General features: G+C 45.0%; 1 protein-coding gene across 2 annotated transcripts in view; it reads right to left on the reverse strand.

Annotated features, from left to right (window-relative positions):
- The window catches only part of LOC110534509 (FHF complex subunit HOOK-interacting protein 1A), a 69274-nt gene extending 56280 nt beyond the window's left edge, over positions 1 to 12994 (reverse strand). Inside the window, exon 1 of one of the 2 annotated variants that reach the window (XM_021619393.3) lies at positions 12695 to 12994. The gene's annotated coding sequence lies outside the window, so the exon portion shown is untranslated. The remainder of the gene's footprint in view (positions 1 to 12694) is intronic. The other variant, XM_021619394.3, reaches the window with a different exon arrangement.
- Between the last annotated feature and the right edge of the window lie 3072 nt (positions 12995 to 16066).

The following is a 16066-nucleotide window of genomic DNA, read 5'->3' on the forward strand; positions in this document are numbered from 1 at the left end:
CATGGCTGTGATGTTGGTAGAGCCCTTCTCAGAAGGGATGAATAGCATAGCATGGCTGTGATGTTGGTAGAGCCCTTCTCAGAAGGGATGAATAGCATAGCTGTGATGTTGGTAGGGCCCTTCTCAGAAGGGATGAATAGCATAGCATGGCTGTGATGTTGGTAGAGCCCTTCTCAGAAGGGATGAACAGCATGGCTGTGATGTTGGTAGGGCCCTTCTCAGGAGGGATGAATAGCATAGCATAGCTGTGATGTTGGTAGAGCCCTTCTCAGAAGGGATGAATAGCATAGCATGGCTGTGATGTTGGTAGGGCCCTTCTCAGAAGGGATGAATAGCATAGCACCGCTGTGATGTTGGTAGGGCCCTTCTCAGAAGGGATGAATAGCATAGCATGGCTGTGATGTTGGTAGAGCCCTTCTCAGAAGGGATGAATAGCATGGCTGTGATGTTGGTAGAGCCCTTCTCAGAAGGTATGAATAGCATAGCATGGCTGTGATATTGGTAGAGCCCTTCTCAGAAGGGATGAATAGCATAGCTGTGATGTTGGTAGGGCCCTTCTCAGAAGAGATGAATAGCATAGCATAGCTGTGATGTTGGTAGAGCCCTTCTCAGAAGGGATGAATAGCATGGCTGTGATGTTGGTAGAGCCCTTCTCAGAAGGGATGAATAGCATAGCATGGCTGTGATGTTGGTAGAGCCCTTCTCAGAAGGGATGAATAGCATAGCTGTGATGTTGGTAGGGCCCTTCTCAGAAGGGATGAATAGCATAGCATGGCTGTGATGTTGGTAGAGCCCTTCTCAGAAGGGATGAATAGCATGGCTGTGATGTTGGTAGAGCCCTTCTCAGAAGGGATGAATAGCATGGCTGTGATGTTGGTAGAGCCCGTCTCAGAAGGGATGAAAAGCATAGCTGTGATGTTGGTAGAGCCAGAAGGGATGAATAGCATAGCACCGCTGTGATGTTGGTAGAGCCCTTCTCAGAAGGGATGAATAGCATAGCTGTGATGTTGGTAGGGCCCTTCTCAGAAGAGATGAATAGCATAGCATAGCTGTGATGTTGGTAGAGCCCTTCTCAGAAGGGATGCATAGCATGGCTGTGATGTTGGTAGGGCCCTTCTCAGAAGGGATGAATAGCATAGCACCGCTGTGATGTTGGTAGAGCCCTTCTCAGAAGGGATGAATAGCATAGCATTGCTGTGATGTTGGTAGAGCCCTTCTCAGAAGGGATGAATAGCATAGCATAGCTGTGATGTTGGTAGAGCCCTTCTCAGAAGGGATGCATAGCATGGCTGTGATGTTGGTAGGGCCCTTCTCAGAAGGGATGAATAGCATAGCACCGCTGTGATGTTGGTAGAGCCCTTCTCAGAAGGGATGAATAGCATAGCACCGCTGTGATGTTGGTAGAGCCCTTCTCAGAAGGGATGAATAGCATAGCATGGCTGTGATATTGGTAGAGCCCTTCTCAGAAGGGATGAATAGCATGGCTGTGATGTTGGTAGAGCCCTTCTCAGAAGGGATGAATAGCATAGCATTGCTGTGATGTTGGTAGAGCCCTTCTCAGAAGGGATGAATAGCATAGCACCGCTGTGATGTTGGTAGAGCCCTTCTCAGAAGGGATGAATAGCATAGCATTGCTGTGATGTTGGTAGAGCCCTTCTCAGAAGGGATGAATAGCATAGCATAGCTGTGATGTTGGTAGAGCCCTTCTCAGAAGGGATGCATAGCATGGCTGTGATGTTGGTAGGGCCCTTCTCAGAAGGGATGAATAGCATAGCACCGCTGTGATGTTGGTAGAGCCCTTCTCAGAAGGGATGAATTGCATAGCACCGCTGTGATGTTGGTAGGGCCCTTCTCAGAAGGGATGAATAGCATAGCACCGCTGTGATGTTGGTAGAGCCCTTCTCAGAAGGGATGAATAGCATAGCACCGCTGTGATGTTGGTAGAGCCCTTCTCAGAAGGGATGAATAGCATAGCATGGCTGTGATATTGGTAGAGCCCTTCTCAGAAGGGATGAATAGCATGGCTGTGATGTTGGTAGGGCCCTTCTCAGAAGGGATGAATAGCATAGCACCGCTGTGATGTTGGTAGAGCCCTTCTCAGAAGGGATGAATAGCATAGCATGGCTGTGATATTGGTAGAGCCCTTCTCAGAAGGGATGAATAGCACCGCTGTGATGTTGGTAGAGCCCTTCTCAGAAGGGATGAATAGCATAGCATGGCTGTGATGTTGGTAGAGCCCTTCTCAGAAGGGATGAATAGCATGGCTGTGATGTTGGTAGGGCCCTTCTCAGGAGGGATGAATAGCATAGCATAGCTGTGATGTTGGTAGAGCCCTTCTCAGAAGGGATGAATAGCATAGCATGGCTGTGATGTTGGTAGGGCCCTTCTCAGAAGGGATGAATAGCATAGCACCGCTGTGATGTTGGTAGGGCCCTTCTCAGAAGGGATGAATAGCATAGCATGGCTGTGATGTTGGTAGAGCCCTTCTCAGAAGGGATGAATAGCATGGCTGTGATGTTGGTAGAGCCCTTCTCAGAAGGGATGAATAGCATAGCATGGCTGTGATGTTGGTAGAGCCCTTCTCAGAAGGGATGAATAGCATAGCTGTGATGTTGGTAGGGCCCTTCTCAGAAGGGATGAATAGCATAGCATGGCTGTGATGTTGGTAGAGCCCTTCTCAGAAGGGATGAATAGCATGGCTGTGATGTTGGTAGGGCCCTTCTCAGGAGGGATGAATAGCATAGCATAGCTGTGATGTTGGTAGAGCCCTTCTCAGAAGGGATGAATAGCATAGCATGGCTGTGATGTTGGTAGGGCCCTTCTCAGAAGGGATGAATAGCATAGCACCGCTGTGATGTTGGTAGGGCCCTTCTCAGAAGGGATGAATAGCATAGCATGGCTGTGATGTTGGTAGAGCCCTTCTCAGAAGGGATGAATAGCATGGCTGTGATGTTGGTAGAGCCCTTCTCAGAAGGTATGAATAGCATAGCATGGCTGTGATATTGGTAGAGCCCTTCTCAGAAGGGATGAATAGCATAGCTGTGATGTTGGTAGGGCCCTTCTCAGAAGAGATGAATAGCATAGCATAGCTGTGATGTTGGTAGAGCCCTTCTCAGAAGGGATGAATAGCATGGCTGTGATGTTGGTAGAGCCCTTCTCAGAAGGGATGAATAGCATAGCATGGCTGTGATGTTGGTAGAGCCCTTCTCAGAAGGGATGAATAGCATAGCTGTGATGTTGGTAGGGCCCTTCTCAGAAGGGATGAATAGCATAGCATGGCTGTGATGTTGGTAGAGCCCTTCTCAGAAGGGATGAATAGCATAGCTGTGATGTTGGTAGGGCCCTTCTCAGAAGAGATGAATAGCATAGCAGATCTGTGATGTTGGTAGAGCCCTTCTCAGAAGGGATGAATAGCATAGCTGTGATGTTGGTAGAGCCCTTCTCAGAAGGGATGAATAGCATAGCATGGCTGTGATGTTGGTAGAGCCCTTCTCAGAAGGGATGAATAGCATGGCTGTGATGTTGGTAGAGCCCTTCTCAGAAGGGATGAATAGCATAGCATGGCTGTGATGTTGGTAGAGCCCTTCTCAGAAGGGATGAATAGCATAGCTGTGATGTTGGTAGGGCCCTTCTCAGAAGGGATGAATAGCATAGCATGGCTGTGATGTTGGTAGAGCCCTTCTCAGAAGGGATGAATAGCATGGCTGTGATGTTGGTAGGGCCCTTCTCAGGAGGGATGAATAGCATAGCATAGCTGTGATGTTGGTAGAGCCCTTCTCAGAAGGGATGAATAGCATAGCATGGCTGTGATGTTGGTAGGGCCCTTCTCAGAAGGGATGAATAGCATAGCACCGCTGTGATGTTGGTAGGGCCCTTCTCAGAAGGGATGAATAGCATAGCATGGCTGTGATGTTGGTAGAGCCCTTCTCAGAAGGGATGAATAGCATGGCTGTGATGTTGGTAGAGCCCTTCTCAGAAGGTATGAATAGCATAGCATGGCTGTGATATTGGTAGAGCCCTTCTCAGAAGGGATGAATAGCATAGCTGTGATGTTGGTAGGGCCCTTCTCAGAAGAGATGAATAGCATAGCATAGCTGTGATGTTGGTAGAGCCCTTCTCAGAAGGGATGAATAGCATGGCTGTGATGTTGGTAGAGCCCTTCTCAGAAGGGATGAATAGCATAGCATGGCTGTGATGTTGGTAGAGCCCTTCTCAGAAGGGATGAATAGCATAGCTGTGATGTTGGTAGGGCCCTTCTCAGAAGGGATGAATAGCATAGCATGGCTGTGATGTTGGTAGAGCCCTTCTCAGAAGGGATGAATAGCATAGCTGTGATGTTGGTAGGGCCCTTCTCAGAAGAGATGAATAGCATAGCAGATCTGTGATGTTGGTAGAGCCCTTCTCAGAAGGGATGAATAGCATAGCTGTGATGTTGGTAGAGCCCTTCTCAGAAGGGATGAATAGCATAGCTGTGATGTTGGTAGGGCCCTTCTCAGAAGGGATGAATAGCATGGCTGTGATGTTGGTAGAGCCCTTCTCAGAAGGGATGAATAGCATGGCTGTGATGTTGGTAGAGCCCTTCTCAGAAGGGATGAATAGCATGGCTGTGATGTTGGTAGGGCCCTTCTCAGAAGGGATGAAAAGCATAGCTGTGATGTTGGTAGAGCCCTTCTCAGAAGGGATGAATAGCATTGCTGTGATGTTGGTAGGGCCCTTCTCAGAAGGGATGAATAGCATGGCTGTGATGTTGGTAGAGCCCTTCTCAGAAGGGATGAATAGCATAGCATGGCTGTGATGTTGGTAGAGCCCTTCTCAGAAGGGATGAATAGCATAGCACCGCAGTGATGTTGGTAGGGCCCTTCTCAGAAGGGATGAATAGCATAGCATGGCTGTGATGTTGGTAGAGCCCTTCTCAGAAGGGATGAATAGCATGGCTGTGATGTTGGTAGAGCCCTTCTCAGAAGGGATGAATAGCATAGCATGGCTGTGATGTTGGTAGGGCCCTTCTCAGAAGGGATGAATTGCATATCATGGCTGTGATGTTGGTAGAGCCCTTCTCAGAAGGGATGAATTGCATAGCATGGCTGTGATGTTGGTAGAGCCCTTCTCAGAAGGGATGAATAGTATAGCTGTGATGTTGGTAGGGCCCTTCTCAGAAGAGATGAATAGCATAGCATAGCTGTGATGTTGGTAGAGCCCTTCTCAGAAGGGATGAAAAGCATAGCTGTGATGTTGGTAGAGCCCTTCTCAGAAGGGATGAATAGCATAGCTGTGATGTTGGTAGGGCCCTTCTCAGAAGGGATGAATAGCGCTAGGCCTCGCCACGCTCTCATCTTGTCATTAACCAGATCAGAGGAGATAATAGGCTCCATTGGTTTGGACTCAACAGGCACACACTACTGCTGGTGCGCCTGTTTTTTTAACTACCGTAGTGTTAAGATATGAATCTTCCCTCTCCAGTCAGTCTCCCCACTAGACACCATGCTGTTCTATAGATGGAGAGCAGTGGAGGCTACTGAGGGGAGAAAGGCTCATAATAATGGCTGGAATGGAGTAAATGGAATGGTATCAAAAACATGGTTTTCATGGGCTTGATACCATTGCAATCACTCCATTCCAGACATTATTAAGAGCCGTTCTCCCCTAAGCAACATCCACTGGCGGTGAGTATGCTTTAGGTCATTGAAGGTCATTTTAGGTTGTTGGAGGTCCTGCAATTTGTGATGTATCCTGAGACAAAAACAAGCTACGGTGTCTCAGCTTAGTCAAAGACAAGCAAATTCAAGAAAAAAGTGAACAGGTAGACTTTCTCAGTTAACTTGACTGTAGTTACATGAGAAGGTAGAAAAAAAAATTGTACCTTTAAAAGGAACATGCCACGTCAAATACGAGACAAAGACACTAAGAAGCTCGACAGCTTCTTCAATCTTCTCAATAAGTGGTAATCAACAGTAGACAATAAGAAGTACTTCATCGAAAGATCGCTGGTTCGAATCCCTGAGCCTTCAAGGTGGAAAAATCTGCCGTTCTGCCCTTAAGCAAAGCAGTTAACCCCCAACAACAACTGCTCCCTGGGCGCCGATGACGTGGGTGTAGATTAAGGCTGCCCCCCGGGGCACCTCTCTGATTCAGAGGGGTTGGGTTAAATGCGGAAGACACATTTTGGTTGAATGCATTCAGTTGTGAAACTTACTAGGTATCCCCCTTTCCCTTTACTTAGTGGAGAATTTCAGTTCAATCAACAGTAGATACGAGGTACTTAGTGTAGACATTCAGTCTAAAAAGTTACATAACAGTTGTGTTAAGGTTCAGAGGTATGGGCGACAGTCAGTCATCCCCAGCGGATTAGGTTAAGACTATGTTAACAACTCCAGCAAGTGGCCCTCTCTACATGGCCCCCTTGTTCTCACTGACCCCTCACTGGGGTCGCCAGAGGGGGCTGGGAGGGTAGACATGCAGGTAAGGGGGGTGTAATCCCAAACACGGGACAATGCTGAGCCTGAGCCGGGCTGAGGCCATGGCCAGTGTGAGAAACTGGGAGAAAGGGAGACCGGTCGGTCGGTGAGTCATCACGGCCACCGCTGTTGGCATGGTGGCTGTCCCAGACACCTGTTTCTTCCCTGTTCCAGTCACACAGTGGCCTGGGTTTATGCTACCTCATGCTGCCCTGCATGGTTGGTCACTTTGTTCCCTGGCCTAGTCAGAGTGAGATGTTTTTCAAAACAAACTTAACCGAGCATGCCCTCTGTGCTTGTTGAAAAAGCAGCACATTCTGCAACGTTAACAACAGCCTGTCAAGATAATCGGAAGGACCTCAAGCTCAAGGACCACTAGTTAGCGGCACTCTCAGCTGCTTGTGCCTTCTGATTGACAACCATCCATGACGTAGAGAGAACACCAACTGTTCACTGACACACACATAGCTTATGAAGTGTTGCACCATGTGTTAGAAATAGCCAATGGGAGTTGATGAGTACACGATTATATTAATATCCCAGTGCCCTGGGTAAACTGTGCTACATGATACTCTGTCCTCTGTCCTATCCAACTCCCATTGACTTACAGTGCCTTGCGAAAGTATTCGGCCCCCTTGAACTTTGCGACCTTTTGCCACATTTCAGGCTTCAAACATAAAGATATAAAACTGTATTTTTTTGTGAAGAATCAACAACAAGTGGGACACAATCATGAAGTGGAACGACATTTATTGGATATTTAAAACTTTTTTAACAAATCAAAAACTGAAAAATTGGGCGTGCAAAATTATTCAGCCCCTTTACTTTCAGTGCAGCAAACTCTCTCCATAAGTTCAGTGAGGATCTCTGAATGATCCAATGTTGACCTAAATGACTAATGATGATAAATACAATCCACCTGTGTGTAATCAAGTCTCCGTATAAATGCACCTGCACTGTGATAGTCTCAGAGGTCCGTTAAAAGCGCAGAGAGCATCATGAAGAACAAGGAACACACCAGGCAGGTCCGAGATACTGTTGTGAAGAAGTTTAAAGCCGGATTTGGATACAAAAAGATTTCCCAAGCTTTAAACATCCCAAGGAGCACTGTGCAAGCGATAATATTGAAATGGAAGGAGTATCAGACCACTGCAAATCTACCAAGACCTGGCCGTCCCTCTAAACTTTCAGCTCATACAAGGAGAAGACTGATCAGAGATGCAGCCAAGAGGCCCATGATCACTCTGGATGAACTGCAGAGATCTACAGCTGAGGTGGGAGACTCTGTCCATAGGACAACAATAAGTTGTATATTGCACAAATCTGGCCTTTATGGAAGAGTGGCAAGAAGAAAGCCATTTCTTAAAGATATCCATAAAAAGTGTCGTTTAAAGTTTGCCACAAGCCACCTGGGAGACACACCAAACATGTGGAAGAAGGTGCTCTGGTCAGATGAAACCAAAATTGAACTTTTTGGCAACAATGCAAAACGTTATGTTTGGAGTAAAAGCAACACAGTTGAACACACCATCCCCACTGTCAAACATGGTGGTGGCAGCATCATGGTTTGGGCCTGCTTTTCTTCAGCAGGGACAGGGAAGATGGTTAAAATTGATGGGAAGATGGATGGAGCCAAATACAGGACCATTCTGGAAAAAAACCTGATGGAGTCTGCAAAAGACCTGAGACTGGGACGGAGATTTGTCTTCCAACAAGACAATGATACAAAACATAAAGCAAAATCTACAATGGAATGGTTCAAACATAAACATATCCAGGTGTTAGAATGGCCAAGTCCAGACCTGAATCCAATCGAGAATCTGTGGAAAGAACTGAAAACTGCTGTTCACAAATGCTCTCCATCCAACCTCACTGAGCTCGAGCTGTTTTGCAAGGAGGAATGGGAAAAAATGTCAGTCTCTCGATGTGCAAAACTGATAGAGACATACCCCAAGCGACGTACAGCTGTAATCGCAGCAAAAGGTGGCGCTACAAAGTATTAACTTAAGGGGGCTGAATAATTTTGCACGCCCAATTTTTCAGTTTTTGATTTGTTAAAAAAGTTTGAAATATCCAATAAATGTCGTTCCACTTCATGATTGTGTCCCACTTGTTGTTGATTCTTCACAAAAAAATACAGTTTTATATCTTTATGTTTGAAGCCTGAAATGTGGCAAAAGGTCGCAAAGTTCAAGGGGGCCGAATACTTTCGCAAGGCACTGTAAGTCTCTTCTCTTCAACCATATAATCCATAGGGTATAACTTTGTTCTGTATGTGTGCATGTATATATGTTCATCTCCCAGATGAACTAACCTGCGATGATAAGTCACTAATCTCACCACTACCAGGGCTCTACAGTTAGAGCATTTTACTCGCATATGCGCCTAAATGTTTTGCTGTGCGACCTAGAATTGTTATTTAGGAGCACGAGTGAGCAGAGAAAAATGTACGATTCTGGCTTTAATATCGCAAAATATTTTAATTGTGCGCCTAAATTTCTTTGTGTGCGCCTACATTTTTCAATTTAGGCACACGCGTGCGCCTTGTAAAACAAGTTAACCGTAGAATCCAGACTACACTCTGCTCTTACATGAATAGCTTGGGTTAGCCCTACAGGTCTCACTGTAGACTGAAGTGGTCAAACCAGACATTCCACTATGTGAAACTAAACCAGCCGGCCTGTGTAATGCTCCATTGACATGCATGTCAGATATTTAAAAGGGACAACCCTTCACATTGCCTCCTCACTTGACCTGATCACACACGTGGTTACTTAGCAGAAAAACTCCTTACTTTTCCAGTGCATTCACGTGTTACAAAGCCAATATCTTGCTATATAAAGTCTCAGTCCCCTGCTATGTTGACATAGTGCTATGAATTATTTGTTTACGTTAGGTATAGGCCCTATATATCACAGCCCTTTCTCAATGCAAGGTGCCTCAGTTGGAGCGATGAGGTTTGTGGGATATGACCTCACTAGTCTGTGTGGTTAAAGATCCCAAGGCAGAGCATCTTAAAGCTGTTTACTACTAGGCCAGTATGAGGGTAAACTAGAATTCTGGAAAGGCCATATGAAGGCGAGGTGTGTGTCAAGTGCTGGGGAGGCTGTTGTGAGGAGCTATAGGACGATGGGCTCATTGTAATGGCTGGAATGGAATAAATGGAACAGAGTCAAACATGGTTTCCATATGTTTGATAGCGTTCCATTTATTCCATTCCAGCCATTACAATGAGCCTGTCCTCCTATAGCTCCTCCCACCAGCCTCCACTGGTCAAGAGGGGCTTGCTACATTCTCTCTTTAGGTTGTGTGTGGGTAGGAAGAGACTGCCATTGTCATTGGCCTGGAAATCCACACTGAAAATGCACGCAGATGTAAACACAAGTACACAAACAGACACTACTGTACATACTGTAAAATCCCAATTACAACAAGTCCACAATTCAGATTAGCCTAGTTATTCAGCACATACTGTACTTTCATGACATCAACCCTCATATTTACACTAATCAGGACAACTGAGCCTGGTATCAACTCTTCCTACTACACTGCTCAAAAAAATAAAGGGAACACTTAAACAACACAATGTAACTCCAAGTCAATCACACTTCTGTGAAATCAAACTGTCCACCTTGGAAGCAACACTGATTGACAATAAATTTCACATGCTGTTGTGCAAACGGAATAGACAACAGGTGGAAATTATAGGCAATTAGCAAGACACCCCCAATAAAGGAGTGGTTCTGCAGGTGGTGACCACAGACCACTTCTCAGTTCCTATGCTTCCTGGCTGATGTTTTGGTCACTTTAGAATGCTGGTGGTGCTTTCACTCTAGTGGTAGCATGAGACGGAGTCGACAAACCACACAAGTGGCTCAGGTAGTGCAGCTCATCCAGGATGAGACATTAATGCGAGCTGTGGCAAGAAGGTTTGCTGTGTCTGTCAGCGTAGTGTCCAGAGCATGGAGGCGCTACCAGGAGACAGGCCAGTACATCAGGAGACGTGGAAGAGGCCGTAGGAGGACAACAACCCAGCAGCAGGACCGCTACCTCTGCCTTTATGAAAGGAGGAGCAGGAGGAGCACTGCCAGAGCCCTGCAAAATTACCTCCAGCAGGCCACAAATGTGCATGTGTCTGCTCAAACGATCAGAAACAGACTCCATGAGGGTGGTATGAGGGCCCGACGTCTACAGGTGGGGGTTGTGCTTACAGCCCAACACCGTGCAGGACGTTTGGCATTTGCCAGAGAACACCAAGATTGACAAATTTGCCACTGGCGCCCTGTGCTCTTCACAGATGAAAGCAGGTTCACACTGAGCACATGTGACAGACGTGACAGAGTCTGGAGACGCCGTGGAGAACGTTCTGCTGCCTGCAACATCCTCCAGCATGACCGTTTTGGCGTGGGTTAGTCATGGTGTGGGGTGGCATTTCTTTGGGGGGGCCGCACAGCCCTCCATGTGCTCGCCATAGGTAGCCTGACTGCCATTAGGTACCGAGATGAGATCCTCAGACCCCCTGTGAGACCATATGCTGGTGTGGTTGGCCCTGGGTTCCTCCTAATGCAAGACAATGCTAGACCTCATGTGGCTGGAGTGTGTCAGCAATTCCTGCAAGAGGAAGGCATTGATGCTATGGACTGGCACGCCTGTTCCCCAGACCTGAATTAAATTGAGCACATCTGGGACATCACGTCTTGCTCCATCCACCAACGCCACGTTGCACCACAGACTGTCCAGGAGTTGGCGGATGCTTTAGTCCAGGTCTGGGAGGAGATCCCTCAGGAGACCATCCACCACCTCATCAGGAGCATGCCCAGGCGTTGTAGGGAGGTCATACAGGCATGTGGAGGCCACACGCACTACTGAGACTCATTTGACTTGTTTTAAGGACATTACATCAAAGTTGGATCAGCCTGTAGTGTGGTTTTCCACTTTAATTTTGAGTGTGACTCCAAATCCAGACCTTCATGGGTTGATAAATTTGATTTCCATTTATAATTTTTGTGATTTTGTTGTCAGCACATTCAACTATGTAAAGAAAAAAGTATTTAATAAGAATATTTCATTCATTCAGATCTAGGATGTGTTATTTTAGTGTTCCCTTTATTTTTTGAGCAGTGTATTATACAGAAACAACACCTGAGCAGGAAATCAGATCAATTTAGTCAGCGTGCTAGAATTAAACACTGTCTGTAACATCCAATGAGAGTTCTCAGGAGTAAATGAAAGGACTTCAAAAAGCTTTGCCCTCTGTGTGCATTTTCTAGAGCCAACTGCCAACCCAACTTCCACAGTGAGTGTGCTGACAGTCTGAAATCACCAAAGCATAATTCAACATTTCTCGAAAAAGTTCACTTCAAATACACTGCATATAGCAAACAGTTTTGACTGAGTTTGATTATACAGAGTTGGGTTTTTGCATCAAGTCAAATTGTGTTCAAATCTATTTGTATCAACACTGATTTTCCTATAACAACTTTGATGTAAAACAATCCCTGTATAGTCAACACCATTGAGGTATAAAGAACGGTCCACACCCAACCAGACTGTAAATAAAATATGGCCAACCATGAAACATTGATGGGTGTCTGTTTGAATGTGATCCCATGAGGTAGTAACCCAATACCCTGACCTCTTCATCACAGAAAGATGATAAGAGTACCAAACTCCTTTCAAAAATACCCTTCATACTACCATGTTTTGTTTCCCAAGTTTGCTGAAGTTGGAAGAGTGTGTGTGTGTGTCACATATCTGTTAACCTCTGCAGAACAAATAGCAGAAAGGCTACAAATAATTATGAATTATGTTACAGTAGATGTCAAATGTACTTTATGTTCGTGGCTCTGATTAAACACATTCGTCTGGGCCCCACAGCATCAACATGTGGATAATGTCACTTGAGGCACAATAAAGGTGAATGAAAGGTGACAGATTGTGTCCAGGCAAGAATCAAGCTGTATAGGCAGATACTTTTACATTTATTCTGAGAAATGTGCCCAGGACAGATGACAAGTCACTCTGATATAGATGTTTATAAAAAGACTGATAACAACCGACATGTAAACGTGTCACATTATGCCTTGACAGTCAGACAGTCCCTGTCACTTGACTTTACAAGCAGCAAAATACGTTAACAATGTCTTGCCAAGTTATTTACTTTCTAAAATCCGTAATTTACAAACAATACATTAGTTGTAGTCTACTTATGTGTAAGAAGACCAACTGAAATACCGTACCGTAGGTTGAGTCTCAGAAGTGCAAGTAGTCGACTTCGTGTAACAACACCACACAGCTTCAAGATACGGAGCAAAATCAACCTTTTAGCCTACTTTCCTATGAGCGTCTTTCCAACACCAAAGTGCATAACCCTCTTGAAAACCACTAATTCTCCAGCAGAACGTTGTTTAATTTCCCTGGTTTAATGTCGCCTTCTATTAGAAAAGTAAAGAGATAAGCTACTTAGCTAATAAGGTCGCCAACCAGTCAGTCTGCTTACTGTACGTAGTGTATACATATGTGAGCGTCGCGAGCACACTAAGCTTTTAGGCTCCTCCCTCTTTGTGCCCACAGCAGTTTGTGATGGTGATCGGCATTCCGACTCTTTTCAGTGAGCCGGCTCGTTCGACTCAGGTCACGGCTCCCAAACGGCTCTTTTAAAAAAAAAGGTTTTGTATTTTTTCAAGTCAAACAGTTTGCGATAGTTTGACTATGATTGGTGTTAAAACAATTCGAATTAAATTGTTAAATGAAATCATACTCTACCTTATCCACAATGTATTTAAAAATGCATTGGTTTGTTATGAAAAAGAATGCTATTAACATTTTCATTTAATGTATATAAACAAAGTGCATATAAATGTAACAATTCAAAACAAATACAGTCTGAACAACATAATAATAGAATATTGCACCACATCAAAGAAAAATAAATAACAATGTGCAAAACTGCAGCATCCCACTTAAAACATTAAACTGGTCCCTCTTTTCTCTCTCTTCTTTATTGCCATGTTATAACCAGCAGCACACAGCAATGCTGACCATATTTTGCTTTTATGAGAGATTTGCATTCAGAAATGCAAGCTGCCTCTCTTGAGGGCTGATGTGGTTTCTTCTATTAGTAATTATTTGTCCCGTTTTCAAGAAGACCCTCTCAGAGGGAACGGATGTGGCCACTATGCAGAGTCTCCCTGTCATGACTTTAGAAAGCCTTGTTCTTCCACCAGCTCAGAGGATCTGCAGATCTCCAAATAGGATCGGACCTCCATTATGGGATCTACTGAGGGATTCCTTCGTGCTGCATCCCCACTTGCTCTCTCATCAAACAGCGTCTAAACAGCAGACGTTTGTGGCACTGCTGCTGGTGCTTCTGCTCCATCTGATCCCTCTTCTTCCTATTGCCATGGTGCCTGGGCCAGCTGACTGCTGGGGCTGTCCCTCCCTGCTGCTGATCTCCACAGTGACCTGCTCAAACGGTTCCAGGACTCTGCAGACCTCCACCACCACCTCCCATTCCTCTTAGGTCAGAGCATCAACAGGTGTATTGACAATGGCCAGGGTGGAGATGATGGCATCCTTTGACTCAAGAAACCGCTTAAACAAATATAATGTTTAATTCCACCTTGTAGTGCAGTCTTGTTTAGGCCTCAGCTCAGGCATCCCAATCTGGCCTTGTGTAGACTTTAGTTTTTCAGAACCTACTGTGCTCCTGTGGAAGTATTCCAGCTGCTTTCACTTTGTCCACAGTGGGCTTCATCACCTTCAAAGCATCTCTTACAATTAGGTTGATTGTGTGGGCAAGACATGGATGATGGGTCCATTTTAACATTTGCATGGCTTTGGTTATGTTAGCTGCATTGTCGCTAACACAACAGACCACTTTTCCATCTATTTGCCATTCTCAACAGTTCCTCTGCCAAGTTCTCTGAGGTGTGTCTGTCGACTGAACTCAAAGCGGTCCAGAAGACAGCTAGACATCGAAAATCCTTCAATGAAGTGACATGTAACCAACATTTAAGAAGTGGTTACCCTTGATATCCTGCAGTCAGTGGTAAGGCAAACTGCAGTAGCTTTTTGGACTCTTTCCCACACTGAAGCCTGTGTGCTCTCGTACAGTTGTGGAATAAGTGATTTTGAAAGGGTTTTCCTGCTTGGAATTGTGTACATTGGATTTAGACTATTGCTATAATTTCTAAAACCTCTGTCCTCCACAATCGAAAATGGCTGGAAATTGGTGGCAATCATTTTAGCCAATGCAATATAAATTTGGCCTTGTTTTGCTAGACATAGACTTTGGCATAAACTGGTCCATAGAAGACTGCGTTGCTGTGGGTCGCGAAGTAGGCCTACTTGACTAAGTGGATACATCTCCACGTGTGGAGGTGCTGGCTCCACCACTATCACTAGCCGGCCCGCTAGTTTCTCGAAGCTCCGCTACAGCTAGCTTCATAGTTGTGTGCACAGTTCGCATATGCCGGTGTAGGTTGTGCATAGAACCGGCTTTATATGAGATTTTGTTTTGGCAAATTCTACACTGGGCTCTAACGTTGTCTACATTATTAAAATGCATCCAAATGCTACTGTGCTTCCGAATCATTTTCCAGCTGTTGTTTTCACAGCTGTCCTTTCTCTCTCTCCTCAGCTGCTAAGTGTGTGACTGTGAGTGAGTTGGCTCGACCCTCCCTCACGACGGTTCATTGGTTGACACCAATTATTCATATCTTAATTTTTTATTTATTTTTATAAATAGATTTGGCTCTTCTGATATGCGAGCCGGCTCCCAACATTCACCTACAAGAGCTCTTAGAGCCGACTCGTTTCGCGAACGACCCATCACTAGTTTGTGAATGTGAGAGCAGTGTGAGAAGTCAATGCACTGTAAATGATTGCCCTTCACACAATTGTTTTCTATACAAAACAAGGATTTTAGCCCTGTATTTCAACACCTCTTTTTATCCTGCCTAGCCCAGATGATCAAAGGACTAGGCTATTCCATCCTAAACAATAATAATTGAATGGCAATGTAAAACCATACAAACATAGACAACTGTGTCCACACAAATCCTGTTAACAGTGTCACCTGTTCTAAGGAGCTCTGTGCCAGCTGCCATTCTCGTCACAGGGCTCGAGTTGGAGCAGCTATTCACCGTGTTATTAGTCTCTGTTGTAAAAACAAGGTAAACCTGTGTTCTTGGTCATGGCAGACTAAGTAGACTTCTCATAGCGGATGAGGAATTGACATTCTAGAATATGTTTATTTGCACATTGTGTATTGTGAAAAGTATATGCACACGTATCATTTCTACTTTTTTTTAACATAAAAATATTGTATATCCTGAACTTTATGGTTACCCGATACCTTTGTAAACAACAAACTCATTGTGTATTTATTATTACGTTTTATTATTTCTCTATTTTCTTTCTCTCTGCTTTGTTGGGACGGGCTGTAGTAGGCATTTTCCTGTTAGTCTACTACACCTGTTGTTTACGAAGCATGTGACATTTGATTTGAACTGTGCCAGGTGCTGGCTAGTAGAAATAAACAAGGTAGATGGGGACATCTAGTGCTTATAATTTGAAGTACATCTCCTGAGAAATTGCTCAGTTGACTA

This window comes from Oncorhynchus mykiss, chromosome 10 (genome assembly GCF_057628025.1).
Source record: "Oncorhynchus mykiss isolate SJ-2025 chromosome 10, ASM5762802v1, whole genome shotgun sequence".
Lineage (NCBI taxonomy): Eukaryota > Metazoa > Chordata > Actinopteri > Salmoniformes > Salmonidae > Oncorhynchus > Oncorhynchus mykiss.